Below are 15757 nucleotides of genomic sequence, written 5' to 3' on the forward strand. Positions count from 1 at the left end.
TTTTCATCAGCTTATATGCAGAGACATTTGAGGTCTAGAATCAGACGGGAGAAGCTTGAAGAGTGCAGAAATGTAGTTCTTCCATTTCCTTAGTGTAGGATAGTGTAATAAGTGTAGTTCATCCATTCTTGTATAATGGCTAGATTAGGATGAAAATGGAGATGAAGAAAGAGAAGTTGAAGCTCAAGTGACATGGGTTATCTCTTCTCCAACTCTTTATCTTTTGTATTGGATTCTTAAATATAGTTAATATGCAAGTTCTGGAATTTATGTCTATTATGTGTTTCTAAAGTTTATGCCTTGGGTTTGGTTGAACTTTCTATGATTGTTAGTGTTTATCATTTGGCTATTTAACTGCTATGATTTGAGCAAGTTATTTAGCACTTTAACTCTTTAAATCATGATTAATCTGGTACCATTAATTGTGATTATCTAAGGTGTTATTTCTGCAATGAAAATTGAGATTTAACATTAGTTCAATAAGTGCAAAACATAGGGAGTACACTCACGAAAGTAGAGGTGCACCTATGTGATTTTTAGTGATTCATTTCATGTAATTTCACTGAAGAAATGAACTTGTAGCTAATTTCATAACCATGAGAATATGTATGGATTAGTTATAAGTATAATTGATTCACTACGAAAGTAGGATTCAAATGCATAAGGAAATTACACCATAATTAGCCTAGATGTAGTAATTAATGATCCAAATATAGCACTTGCATGAGTAGTTAGGGATACCACAAGCTAAGGAGTTTTTATTTGTTAATTTCTTGTATAAGTGCAGTAGGTTAAATTTCTTATCATTAATTGATAGTCTAAATAATAAAGAAACTTTAGTAATACCGGTAGTTGTTCACTCTTCCCTGTGGGATCGACCCGATATATACCCTAAACTACTAGTTGATCTGTATACTTGCAGTGAACGGGTGTAATTCGGTATTTTTTAGCTTGCACGTATGTAAAATACTCGTCAAGTTTTTGGCGCCGTTGCCGGGGAAGATTTGGCAATATCGGTGTGAAGAGCAACTTTATTAATTTAGACAATTTTTTTTTATTTTTGTTGTTTTTGTTGTATCTTATGTGTTTTATATCATTTTTTTTTAGTCAACTTTTATTTTTTTTTCTGTTTTAGTTTGTGTCTTGGAATCTATCCTTCTTAACTAATCTTACTTTTGAGATTGTTTAAAAGTAATTTTAGATAATGAGGAGGGTAGGTGAATTGGGAGGACAAAGCTTGAGAAATGAAAGATTGGCAATGGATGGTTGCCTAGTGCAAAGCTCCTTCAACAGAGGTAACCAAGAATTTACTGAATGTATGTCTTTTGAAGATGGTTTGAAGTGCTTAAAGGCAAAATTTGATGTAATTATGTTACAAGTTCAAATGGACACAATTATAAATGAAATTGAGCAAGGGAGGAATGTTAATACTTTTAATTCTTATCATGTGATTTGTGACTTGTGTGGAGGTTATCATGCAACTAATACATGTATGCAAGCACAAAATGTGGATTACTATGATGAATTAGAGCATTACAATCCTTATTTTGATCAATACAGTGCTAATTGGAGCAATTCTCTTTCTTATGGTTGGGAAAATCAATGTGCATATAGTGATTATCCATATTTTTATGATTACCAATCTGAAAATGTCCATTATAAAGCAAAACCATCTTGGGAGTTAGCTATAGAAAAATTAGCTAATGTGACTTCCGACCGTTTTGATAGGATTGAGGAAATGATAGATGAATTGGCTTCTCACTTTGGTAGAATAAAAGATCAATTACATGTATTGTGTGAAGTTATTTCTTCTAATAATTTGCAAAATGATCCTAGCATGAATGGTGAAAATATTGTATGTGAAAATGGATTGCATTTGGATGAAAATGATGAATCTCAATTATATTTCAATGAGCAAATATCCATTTCATATGATAATACCTTTGAAACTAATTTTGAGCCTCAAGAGGTGAGTTTTAATGACTCATTTTTCACCCCTCTTGAGGAGTGCAGTGAAAGTATAGGTTCTAAAGGTATTCCTGCCCAAGATACTCTTATGGCATCCCCGTTGGTAAGTTCTCAAGTGGTGTATTTTCAAGGTAATATTTATGAAACACTTGGAATAGGTAAGCCACTTCCATCTCTCACATCATTAGAATATGTGACTTTTGCTATAAAGTCACCTTTTTAATGATCCACCACGACCTAAAATGGTGGATTATTCGTTAACTAAACCTCCTTAAAAAATGAGGTTCAATAGTCGAGCCAACGATTATAAATAAAAGCGCTTATTGGGAGGCAACCCAATGTTTTGGCTATTTATGTTATTTTGGTGTGATTTTATGTTTAAAGTATGTGTTTGAGTTATTTTGTTATTTTTCATTTGTAGGTTTGGGAAATGGAAGCAAAAGTGACCAAATGAGGTGAAAAAGGCGAAATTTGATCAAGGAACTCAACCCCTCAATTTGAGTAATTGTTGTTTTTGATTTGTTAGAAGGGGTTAAAATGCATATTTTGATCATTTTACATGTGCATGTATTGAGTATTTTAACAAACAAATGATCTATGATGCATTTTGAGTGTTGGGATACCAATGGTAATTTTTCAAAGTTGGCTTTCTGCAAAAATTTCGCAGAAGAAAATGCATTTGGGCTGAAAACGCGCCTTAGAATCGCGTTTTCCATAATCGCGTTTTCAATTCTGCGCCTATACTGAAGAAAACGCGCCTTCAAAACGCGACAGAAAGTCGCGTTTTCTACCAATTCGCGTTTTCCAGCCTGATCAAAAATTGAAAACGCGCCTTCAGAAACGCGACATGAAGTCGCGTTTTTAAGCATAGCCGCGTTTTCGATCCTGCAAGATATGTGAAGAAACGCGACTTCACAAAACGCGGCTTGGTGGCGCGTTTTGATGAGTCACGTTTTCTGAGCACTTTTTTTTTTTTTTTTGAAAAAAAAAAAAATGCAGTTTCCTTGATTCTCTTTTTCTTCTTTTCCTCATATATTTTCTTGTACCTTGAGTTGCTTATTGTATATTTTATATAGGTACATCACCAAAACAAAGGTTTGAAATTACGGATCGCCGTTTTGTTTTATTAAGCCTTTGTTATCACTTTTGTTTCTTATTTTCTATGTTTCGATTATTATTACTAATGGTTATTCAATGGAACTTATGAAGCGTTGGAGTTACACGGACACTGGATTTTGAAGCTTCATATTCAATCACTACATAGGGGAGTTTTACTTTCTTTCTCTTGATTTTCCTTTTTACACATTGAGGACAATGTGTATGTTAAGTGTGGGGGGAGAATTGAGATTATATATATTGTATGTGATTGACTTATTAGTTGCAAATATTGGACTTGTGTTAAAATTCAAAATTTTTCTAACATCTTGTCCAAAATTGCAAATTTGCCCCCAAAAAAATTTTAAATTTTAAATTTCATCCAAAGGGGTAACAAAGTTCCATACCATTAGTAGTTCAAATTCCTTCTACATTTGAGATAAATATATGTGGTTTAAGCACTTCTTTTCTCATTTAACTTGGAAATGACTATTATGTGATTATAATTTTTGCATTTGTAGGAAAGTATATCTTTTAAAGTGGAGAAAATTATGCCTATATTTTTTTTGCATATTTGATGAAATTTCTTCTCTTTGTTGGATGTTATAAGTTAAGTGATAAATATGGTCAATAATTGCAATACTCTTCTCATGATTATGCTTTCGAGGGAATGTTATTATCTTTATGTCAAAAAAAAAAATGAAAATGAAAAAAAAAGAAGAAAAAAAAAAGATTTATTCTACTCCAATGATTCTTGTACTTAGTAACCGGGAGTCTTCATCTACAAATGTCGACTTTCGCGTAAAAAGGTACTTGAATTAAGAGTATGCAAAGCAACTTGAGTATGTGAAGTGTTGAGTAACCGGTGATCTTCATCTAAAAATGTCGATCCTCGCGTAAAAAGATACTTTCACAACTTAAGTAATATTTAGCTACGTTATATGAATAAATATCTGTTTAAATAGAATAAAAAGATGATCATGGGTTTAGAAAGCATATTATTGGCCATATGAGTTACTTGCGTATGAAATTGGGTAAATATGAAAAATTGATTTGAATTTGTTATAATGACGGTATAATTGTCTCTCCTTTACTTGATATTATGAGTACTTGAACTTAATTGAATAATTGCATAATGGTTATTTACTTTGTTTTGAGGAAATGAAGTTGAAATGCTACATATGTTTATTTTCAAATTTTGGATCATTGTTGGTTTGTATTTCTTATTGCTTGAGGACAAGCAATGGTTCAAGTGTGGGGGTATTTGATAAGAATATATTTTACGTATTTTTTAGTGTGTTTTATTAGTTAATTTTGGTTTGATTATTTAGTTTTATAACTAAAATAACTAAGGTTTTGGTAAAAATCTACATTTTATGTTAAAGTGGCTAACATTGCATTTCTATTGATTTTTATGGGAAAAACTTCATATTTTGTAGGTTTAATGATTCAATCATCAAATGAAGTGCATTGAGAAGATATTTGGATGATTGATGATGGATTAAAGTGGTGAAAATAAAATATGAAGTGTAAAAGGAAGAAATGCAATTTGAGGACAAAAATCAAGAAAAGTCAGCTTTGACAACTCAGACACATTTTCGTATTTTGACTATATCAGAAGCTACAATGATCGGATCAAGGTGATCTTGGTACCATTTTGAAGCTAAGAGATATATCTACATTTGGTATGAAGACATCAAAGTCCAATTCAGCCGATTTCTTGGTCAAAAGGTCGAAACACAGAAACTTATCTGGATGGTCGAAAGCTGAAGCCCAGAATTGACCAGTCTATGGTATTTTGACCATATCTCCGTCCGTCGATCTCCAAATTAGATGATTCTTGAAGCATTGGAACTCTAATTCAAAAGGGCTACAACTTTTGTGTTTTGCACAAAAGCCAGTTCGGCCTTCATCATGGAGAAAAATGCAGTTGAAGTGAGGTCAAAAGTAAAAACGTGTCTGGCAGCCGAATTTCTGTAATTTGCTCAGCCATTTTTCTCATCTTCACACTACTTTCCAGCTAGAGTTGGAGAGAAAACGTAGGTTGCACATGCTTCAGAAGACATAAGGAAGAGATATAGCCAAGGTTCCAAGTCAAAAGCCATTATTTTTGACTCCCTTAACAAATTCAGATTTGGAGAATCATAGTAGAAATTTTTGACTGGTAAGGGAAGGACTTTTCATCAGCTTATATGCAGAGACATTTGAGGTCTAGAATCAGACGGGAGAAGCTTGAAGAGTGCAGAAATGTAGTTCTTCCATTTCCTTAGTGTAGGATAGTGTAATAAGTGTAGTTCATCCATTCTTGTATAATGGCTAGATTAGGATGAAAATGGAGATGAAGAAAGAGAAGTTGAAGCTCAAGTGACATGGGTTATCTCTTCTCCAACTCTTTATCTTTTGTATTGGATTCTTAAATATAGTTAATATGCAAGTTCTGGAATTTATGTCTATTATGTGTTTCTAAAGTTTATGCCTTGGGTTTGGTTGAACTTTCTATGATTGTTAGTGTTTATCATTTGGCTATTTAACTGCTATGATTTGAGCAAGTTATTTAGCACTTTAACTCTTTAAATCATGATTAATCTGGTACCATTAATTGTGATTATCTAAGGTGTTATTTCTGCAATGAAAATTGAGATTTAACATTAGTTCAATAAGTGCAAAACATAGGGAGTACACTCACGAAAGTAGAGGTGCACCTATGTGATTTTTAGTGATTCATTTCATGTAATTTCACTGAAGAAATGAACTTGTAGCTAATTTCATAACCATGAGAATATGTATGGATTAGTTATAAGTATAATTGATTCACTACGAAAGTAGGATTCAAATGCATAAGGAAATTACACCATAATTAGCCTAGATGTAGTAATTAATGATCCAAATATAGCACTTGCATGAGTAGTTAGGGATACCACAAGCTAAGGAGTTTTTATTTGTTAATTTCTTGTATAAGTGCAGTAGGTTAAATTTCTTATCATTAATTGATAGTCTAAATAATAAAGAAACTTTAGTAATACCGGTAGTTGTTCACTCTTCCCTGTGGGATCGACCCGATATATACCCTAAACTACTAGTTGATCTGTATACTTGCAGTGAACGGGTGTAATTCGGTATTTTTTAGCTTGCACGTATGTAAAATACTCGTCAAGTTTTTGGCGCCGTTGCCGGGGAAGATTTGGCAATATCGGTGTGAAGAGCAACTTTATTAATTTAGACAATTTTTTTTTATTTTTGTTGTTTTTGTTGTATCTTATGTGTTTTATATCATTTTTTTTTAGTCAACTTTTATTTTTTTTTCTGTTTTAGTTTGTGTCTTGGAATCTATCCTTCTTAACTAATCTTACTTTTGAGATTGTTTAAAAGTAATTTTAGATAATGAGGAGGGTAGGTGAATTGGGAGGACAAAGCTTGAGAAATGAAAGATTGGCAATGGATGGTTGCCTAGTGCAAAGCTCCTTCAACAGAGGTAACCAAGAATTTACTGAATGTATGTCTTTTGAAGATGGTTTGAAGTGCTTAAAGGCAAAATTTGATGTAATTATGTTACAAGTTCAAATGGACACAATTATAAATGAAATTGAGCAAGGGAGGAATGTTAATACTTTTAATTCTTATCATGTGATTTGTGACTTGTGTGGAGGTTATCATGCAACTAATACATGTATGCAAGCACAAAATGTGGATTACTATGATGAATTAGAGCATTACAATCCTTATTTTGATCAATACAGTGCTAATTGGAGCAATTCTCTTTCTTATGGTTGGGAAAATCAATGTGCATATAGTGATTATCCATATTTTTATGATTACCAATCTGAAAATGTCCATTATAAAGCAAAACCATCTTGGGAGTTAGCTATAGAAAAATTAGCTAATGTGACTTCCGACCGTTTTGATAGGATTGAGGAAATGATAGATGAATTGGCTTCTCACTTTGGTAGAATAAAAGATCAATTACATGTATTGTGTGAAGTTATTTCTTCTAATAATTTGCAAAATGATCCTAGCATGAATGGTGAAAATATTGTATGTGAAAATGGATTGCATTTGGATGAAAATGATGAATCTCAATTATATTTCAATGAGCAAATATCCATTTCATATGATAATACCTTTGAAACTAATTTTGAGCCTCAAGAGGTGAGTTTTAATGACTCATTTTTCACCCCTCTTGAGGAGTGCAGTGAAAGTATAGGTTCTAAAGGTATTCCTGCCCAAGATACTCTTATGGCATCCCCGTTGGTAAGTTCTCAAGTGGTGTATTTTCAAGGTAATATTTATGAAACACTTGGAATAGGTAAGCCACTTCCATCTCTCACATCATTAGAATATGTGACTTTTGCTATAAAGTCACCTTTTTAATGATCCACCACGACCTAAAATGGTGGATTATTCGTTAACTAAACCTCCTTAAAAAATGAGGTTCAATAGTCGAGCCAACGATTATAAATAAAAGCGCTTATTGGGAGGCAACCCAATGTTTTGGCTATTTATGTTATTTTGGTGTGATTTTATGTTTAAAGTATGTGTTTGAGTTATTTTGTTATTTTTCATTTGTAGGTTTGGGAAATGGAAGCAAAAGTGACCAAATGAGGTGAAAAAGGCGAAATTTGATCAAGGAACTCAACCCCTCAATTTGAGTAATTGTTGTTTTTGATTTGTTAGAAGGGGTTAAAATGCATATTTTGATCATTTTACATGTGCATGTATTGAGTATTTTAACAAACAAATGATCTATGATGCATTTTGAGTGTTGGGATACCAATGGTAATTTTTCAAAGTTGGCTTTCTGCAAAAATTTCGCAGAAGAAAATGCATTTGGGCTGAAAACGCGCCTTAGAATCGCGTTTTCCATAATCGCGTTTTCAATTCTGCGCCTATACTGAAGAAAACGCGCCTTCAAAACGCGACAGAAAGTCGCGTTTTCTACCAATTCGCGTTTTCCAGCCTGATCAAAAATTGAAAACGCGCCTTCAGAAACGCGACATGAAGTCGCGTTTTTAAGCATAGCCGCGTTTTCGATCCTGCAAGATATGTGAAGAAACGCGACTTCACAAAACGCGGCTTGGTGGCGCGTTTTGATGAGTCACGTTTTCTGAGCACTTTTTTTTTTTTTTTTGAAAAAAAAAAAAATGCAGTTTCCTTGATTCTCTTTTTCTTCTTTTCCTCATATATTTTCTTGTACCTTGAGTTGCTTATTGTATATTTTATATAGGTACATCACCAAAACAAAGGTTTGAAATTACGGATCGCCGTTTTGTTTTATTAAGCCTTTGTTATCACTTTTGTTTCTTATTTTCTATGTTTCGATTATTATTACTAATGGTTATTCAATGGAACTTATGAAGCGTTGGAGTTACACGGACACTGGATTTTGAAGCTTCATATTCAATCACTACATAGGGGAGTTTTACTTTCTTTCTCTTGATTTTCCTTTTTACACATTGAGGACAATGTGTATGTTAAGTGTGGGGGGAGAATTGAGATTATATATATTGTATGTGATTGACTTATTAGTTGCAAATATTGGACTTGTGTTAAAATTCAAAATTTTTCTAACATCTTGTCCAAAATTGCAAATTTGCCCCCAAAAAAATTTTAAATTTTAAATTTCATCCAAAGGGGTAACAAAGTTCCATACCATTAGTAGTTCAAATTCCTTCTACATTTGAGATAAATATATGTGGTTTAAGCACTTCTTTTCTCATTTAACTTGGAAATGACTATTATGTGATTATAATTTTTGCATTTGTAGGAAAGTATATCTTTTAAAGTGGAGAAAATTATGCCTATATTTTTTTTGCATATTTGATGAAATTTCTTCTCTTTGTTGGATGTTATAAGTTAAGTGATAAATATGGTCAATAATTGCAATACTCTTCTCATGATTATGCTTTCGAGGGAATGTTATTATCTTTATGTCAAAAAAAAAAATGAAAATGAAAAAAAAAGAAGAAAAAAAAAAGATTTATTCTACTCCAATGATTCTTGTACTTAGTAACCGGGAGTCTTCATCTACAAATGTCGACTTTCGCGTAAAAAGGTACTTGAATTAAGAGTATGCAAAGCAACTTGAGTATGTGAAGTGTTGAGTAACCGGTGATCTTCATCTAAAAATGTCGATCCTCGCGTAAAAAGATACTTTCACAACTTAAGTAATATTTAGCTACGTTATATGAATAAATATCTGTTTAAATAGAATAAAAAGATGATCATGGGTTTAGAAAGCATATTATTGGCCATATGAGTTACTTGCGTATGAAATTGGGTAAATATGAAAAATTGATTTGAATTTGTTATAATGACGGTATAATTGTCTCTCCTTTACTTGATATTATGAGTACTTGAACTTAATTGAATAATTGCATAATGGTTATTTACTTTGTTTTGAGGAAATGAAGTTGAAATGCTACATATGTTTATTTTCAAATTTTGGATCATTGTTGGTTTGTATTTCTTATTGCTTGAGGACAAGCAATGGTTCAAGTGTGGGGGTATTTGATAAGAATATATTTTACGTATTTTTTAGTGTGTTTTATTAGTTAATTTTGGTTTGATTATTTAGTTTTATAACTAAAATAACTAAGGTTTTGGTAAAAATCTACATTTTATGTTAAAGTGGCTAACATTGCATTTCTATTGATTTTTATGGGAAAAACTTCATATTTTGTAGGTTTAATGATTCAATCATCAAATGAAGTGCATTGAGAAGATATTTGGATGATTGATGATGGATTAAAGTGGTGAAAATAAAATATGAAGTGTAAAAGGAAGAAATGCAATTTGAGGACAAAAATCAAGAAAAGTCAGCTTTGACAACTCAGACACATTTTCGTATTTTGACTATATCAGAAGCTACAATGATCGGATCAAGGTGATCTTGGTACCATTTTGAAGCTAAGAGATATATCTACATTTGGTATGAAGACATCAAAGTCCAATTCAGCCGATTTCTTGGTCAAAAGGTCGAAACACAGAAACTTATCTGGATGGTCGAAAGCTGAAGCCCAGAATTGACCAGTCTATGGTATTTTGACCATATCTCCGTCCGTCGATCTCCAAATTAGATGATTCTTGAAGCATTGGAACTCTAATTCAAAAGGGCTACAACTTTTGTGTTTTGCACAAAAGCCAGTTCGGCCTTCATCATGGAGAAAAATGCAGTTGAAGTGAGGTCAAAAGTAAAAACGTGTCTGGCAGCCGAATTTCTGTAATTTGCTCAGCCATTTTTCTCATCTTCACACTACTTTCCAGCTAGAGTTGGAGAGAAAACGTAGGTTGCACATGCTTCAGAAGACATAAGGAAGAGATATAGCCAAGGTTCCAAGTCAAAAGCCATTATTTTTGACTCCCTTAACAAATTCAGATTTGGAGAATCATAGTAGAAATTTTTGACTGGTAAGGGAAGGACTTTTCATCAGCTTATATGCAGAGACATTTGAGGTCTAGAATCAGACGGGAGAAGCTTGAAGAGTGCAGAAATGTAGTTCTTCCATTTCCTTAGTGTAGGATAGTGTAATAAGTGTAGTTCATCCATTCTTGTATAATGGCTAGATTAGGATGAAAATGGAGATGAAGAAAGAGAAGTTGAAGCTCAAGTGACATGGGTTATCTCTTCTCCAACTCTTTATCTTTTGTATTGGATTCTTAAATATAGTTAATATGCAAGTTCTGGAATTTATGTCTATTATGTGTTTCTAAAGTTTATGCCTTGGGTTTGGTTGAACTTTCTATGATTGTTAGTGTTTATCATTTGGCTATTTAACTGCTATGATTTGAGCAAGTTATTTAGCACTTTAACTCTTTAAATCATGATTAATCTGGTACCATTAATTGTGATTATCTAAGGTGTTATTTCTGCAATGAAAATTGAGATTTAACATTAGTTCAATAAGTGCAAAACATAGGGAGTACACTCACGAAAGTAGAGGTGCACCTATGTGATTTTTAGTGATTCATTTCATGTAATTTCACTGAAGAAATGAACTTGTAGCTAATTTCATAACCATGAGAATATGTATGGATTAGTTATAAGTATAATTGATTCACTACGAAAGTAGGATTCAAATGCATAAGGAAATTACACCATAATTAGCCTAGATGTAGTAATTAATGATCCAAATATAGCACTTGCATGAGTAGTTAGGGATACCACAAGCTAAGGAGTTTTTATTTGTTAATTTCTTGTATAAGTGCAGTAGGTTAAATTTCTTATCATTAATTGATAGTCTAAATAATAAAGAAACTTTAGTAATACCGGTAGTTGTTCACTCTTCCCTGTGGGATCGACCCGATATATACCCTAAACTACTAGTTGATCTGTATACTTGCAGTGAACGGGTGTAATTCGGTATTTTTTAGCTTGCACGTATGTAAAATACTCGTCAAGTTTTTGGCGCCGTTGCCGGGGAAGATTTGGCAATATCGGTGTGAAGAGCAACTTTATTAATTTAGACAATTTTTTTTTATTTTTGTTGTTTTTGTTGTATCTTATGTGTTTTATATCATTTTTTTTTTAGTCAACTTTTATTTTTTTTTCTGTTTTAGTTTGTGTCTTGGAATCTATCCTTCTTAACTAATCTTACTTTTGAGATTGTTTAAAAGTAATTTTAGATAATGAGGAGGGTAGGTGAATTGGGAGGACAAAGCTTGAGAAATGAAAGATTGGCAATGGATGGTTGCCTAGTGCAAAGCTCCTTCAACAGAGGTAACCAAGAATTTACTGAATGTATGTCTTTTGAAGATGGTTTGAAGTGCTTAAAGGCAAAATTTGATGTAATTATGTTACAAGTTCAAATGGACACAATTATAAATGAAATTGAGCAAGGGAGGAATGTTAATACTTTTAATTCTTATCATGTGATTTGTGACTTGTGTGGAGGTTATCATGCAACTAATACATGTATGCAAGCACAAAATGTGGATTACTATGATGAATTAGAGCATTACAATCCTTATTTTGATCAATACAGTGCTAATTGGAGCAATTCTCTTTCTTATGGTTGGGAAAATCAATGTGCATATAGTGATTATCCATATTTTTATGATTACCAATCTGAAAATGTCCATTATAAAGCAAAACCATCTTGGGAGTTAGCTATAGAAAAATTAGCTAATGTGACTTCCGACCGTTTTGATAGGATTGAGGAAATGATAGATGAATTGGCTTCTCACTTTGGTAGAATAAAAGATCAATTACATGTATTGTGTGAAGTTATTTCTTCTAATAATTTGCAAAATGATCCTAGCATGAATGGTGAAAATATTGTATGTGAAAATGGATTGCATTTGGATGAAAATGATGAATCTCAATTATATTTCAATGAGCAAATATCCATTTCATATGATAATACCTTTGAAACTAATTTTGAGCCTCAAGAGGTGAGTTTTAATGACTCATTTTTCACCCCTCTTGAGGAGTGCAGTGAAAGTATAGGTTCTAAAGGTATTCCTGCCCAAGATACTCTTATGGCATCCCCGTTGGTAAGTTCTCAAGTGGTGTATTTTCAAGGTAATATTTATGAAACACTTGGAATAGGTAAGCCACTTCCATCTCTCACATCATTAGAATATGTGACTTTTGCTATAAAGTCACCTTTTTAATGATCCACCACGACCTAAAATGGTGGATTATTCGTTAACTAAACCTCCTTGAAAAATGAGGTTCAATAGTCGAGCCAACGACTATAAATAAAAGCGCTTATTGGGAGGCAACCCAATGTTTTGGCTATTTATGTTATTTTGGTGTGATTTTATGTTTAAAGTATGTGTTTGAGTTATTTTGTTATTTTTCATTTGTAGGTTTGGGAAATGGAAGCAAAAGTGACCAAATGAGGTGAAAAAGGCGAAATTTGATCAAGGAACTCAACCCCTCAATTTGAGTAATTGTTGTTTTTGATTTGTTAGAAGGGGTTAAAATGCATATTTTGATCATTTTACATGTGCATGTATTGAGTATTTTAACAAACAAATGATCTATGATGCATTTTGAGTGTTGGGATACCAATGGTAATTTTTCAAAGTTGGCTTTCTGCAAAAATTTCGCAGAAGAAAATGCATTTGGGCTGAAAACGCGCCTTAGAATCGCGTTTTCCATAATCGCGTTTTCAATTCTGCGCCTATACTGAAGAAAACGCGCCTTCAAAACGCGACAGAAAGTCGCGTTTTCTACCAATTCGCGTTTTCCAGCCTGATCAAAAATTGAAAACGCGCCTTCAGAAACGCGACATGAAGTCGCGTTTTTAAGCATAGCCGCGTTTTCGATCCTGCAAGATATGTGAAGAAACGCGACTTCACAAAACGCGGCTTGGTGGCGCGTTTTGATGAGTCACGTTTTCTGAGCACTTTTTTTTTTTTTTTTGAAAAAAAAAAAATGCAGTTTCCTTGATTCTCTTTTTCTTCTTTTCCTCATATATTTTCTTGTACCTTGAGTTGCTTATTGTATATTTTATATAGGTACATCACCAAAACAAAGGTTTGAAATTACGGATCGCCGTTTTGTTTTATTAAGCCTTTGTTATCACTTTTGTTTCTTATTTTCTATGTTTCGATTATTATTACTAATGGTTATTCAATGGAACTTATGAAGCGTTGGAGTTACACGGACACTGGATTTTGAAGCTTCATATTCAATCACTACATAGGGGAGTTTTACTTTCTTTCTCTTGATTTTCCTTTTTACACATTGAGGACAATGTGTATGTTAAGTGTAGGGGGAGAATTGAGATTATATATATTGTATGTGATTGACTTATTAGTTGCAAATATTGGACTTGTGTTAAAATTCAAAATTTTTCTAACATCTTGTCCAAAATTGCAAATTTGCCCCCAAAAAAATTTTAAATTTTAAATTTCATCCAAAGGGGTAACAAAGTTCCATACCATTAGTAGTTCAAATTCCTTCTACATTTGAGATAAATATATGTGGTTTAAGCACTTCTTTTCTCATTTAACTTGGAAATGACTATTATGTGATTATAATTTTTGCATTTGTAGGAAAGTATATCTTTTAAAGTGGAGAAAATTATGCCTATATTTTTTTTGCATATTTGATGAAATTTCTTCTCTTTGTTGGATGTTATAAGTTAAGTGATAAATATGGTCAATAATTGCAATACTCTTCTCATGATTATGCTTTCGAGGGAATGTTATTATCTTTATGTCAAAAAAAAAAATGAAAATGAAAAAAAAAGAAGAAAAAAAAAAGATTTATTCTACTCCAATGATTCTTGTACTTAGTAACCGGGAGTCTTCATCTACAAATGTCGACTTTCGCGTAAAAAGGTACTTGAATTAAGAGTATGCAAAGCAACTTGAGTATGTGAAGTGTTGAGTAACCGGTGATCTTCATCTAAAAATGTCGATCCTCGCGTAAAAAGATACTTTCACAACTTAAGTAATATTTAGCTACGTTATATGAATAAATATCTGTTTAAATAGAATAAAAAGATGATCATGGGTTTAGAAAGCATATTATTGGCCATATGAGTTACTTGCGTATGAAATTGGGTAAATATGAAAAATTGATTTGAATTTGTTATAATGACGGTATAATTGTCTCTCCTTTACTTGATATTATGAGTACTTGAACTTAATTGAATAATTGCATAATGGTTATTTACTTTGTTTTGAGGAAATGAAGTTGAAATGCTACATATGTTTATTTTCAAATTTTGGATCATTGTTGGTTTGTATTTCTTATTGCTTGAGGACAAGCAATGGTTCAAGTGTGGGGGTATTTGATAAGAATATATTTTACGTATTTTTTAGTGTGTTTTATTAGTTAATTTTGGTTTGATTATTTAGTTTTATAACTAAAATAACTAAGGTTTTGGTAAAAATCTACATTTTATGTTAAAGTGGCTAACATTGCATTTCTATTGATTTTTATGGGAAAAACTTCATATTTTGTAGGTTTAATGATTCAATCATCAAATGAAGTGCATTGAGAAGATATTTGGATGATTGATGATGGATTAAAGTGGTGAAAATAAAATATGAAGTGTAAAAGGAAGAAATGCAATTTGAGGACAAAAATCAAGAAAAGTCAGCTTTGACAACTCAGACACATTTTCGTATTTTGACTATATCAGAAGCTACAATGATCGGATCAAGGTGATCTTGGTACCATTTTGAAGCTAAGAGATATATCTACATTTGGTATGAAGACATCAAAGTCCAATTCAGCCGATTTCTTGGTCAAAAGGTCGAAACACAGAAACTTATCTGGATGGTCGAAAGCTGAAGCCCAGAATTGACCAGTCTATGGTATTTTGACCATATCTCCGTCCGTCGATCTCCAAATTAGATGATTCTTGAAGCATTGGAACTCTAATTCAAAAGGGCTACAACTTTTGTGTTTTGCACAAAAGCCAGTTCGGCCTTCATCATGGAGAAAAATGCAGTTGAAGTGAGGTCAAAAGTAAAAACGTGTCTGGCAGCCGAATTTCTGTAATTTGCTCAGCCATTTTTCTCATCTTCACACTACTTTCCAGCTAGAGTTGGAGAGAAAACGTAGGTTGCACATGCTTCAGAAGACATAAGGAAGAGATATAGCCAAGGTTCCAAGTCAAAAGCCATTATTTTTGACTCCCTTAACAAATTCAGATTTGGAGAATCATAGTAGAAATTTTTGACTGGTAAGGGAAGGACTTTTCATCAGCTTATATGCAGAGACATTTGAGGTCTA

Source organism: Coffea arabica, chromosome 2e (assembly GCF_036785885.1).
Source record: "Coffea arabica cultivar ET-39 chromosome 2e, Coffea Arabica ET-39 HiFi, whole genome shotgun sequence".
Lineage (NCBI taxonomy): Eukaryota > Viridiplantae > Streptophyta > Magnoliopsida > Gentianales > Rubiaceae > Coffea > Coffea arabica.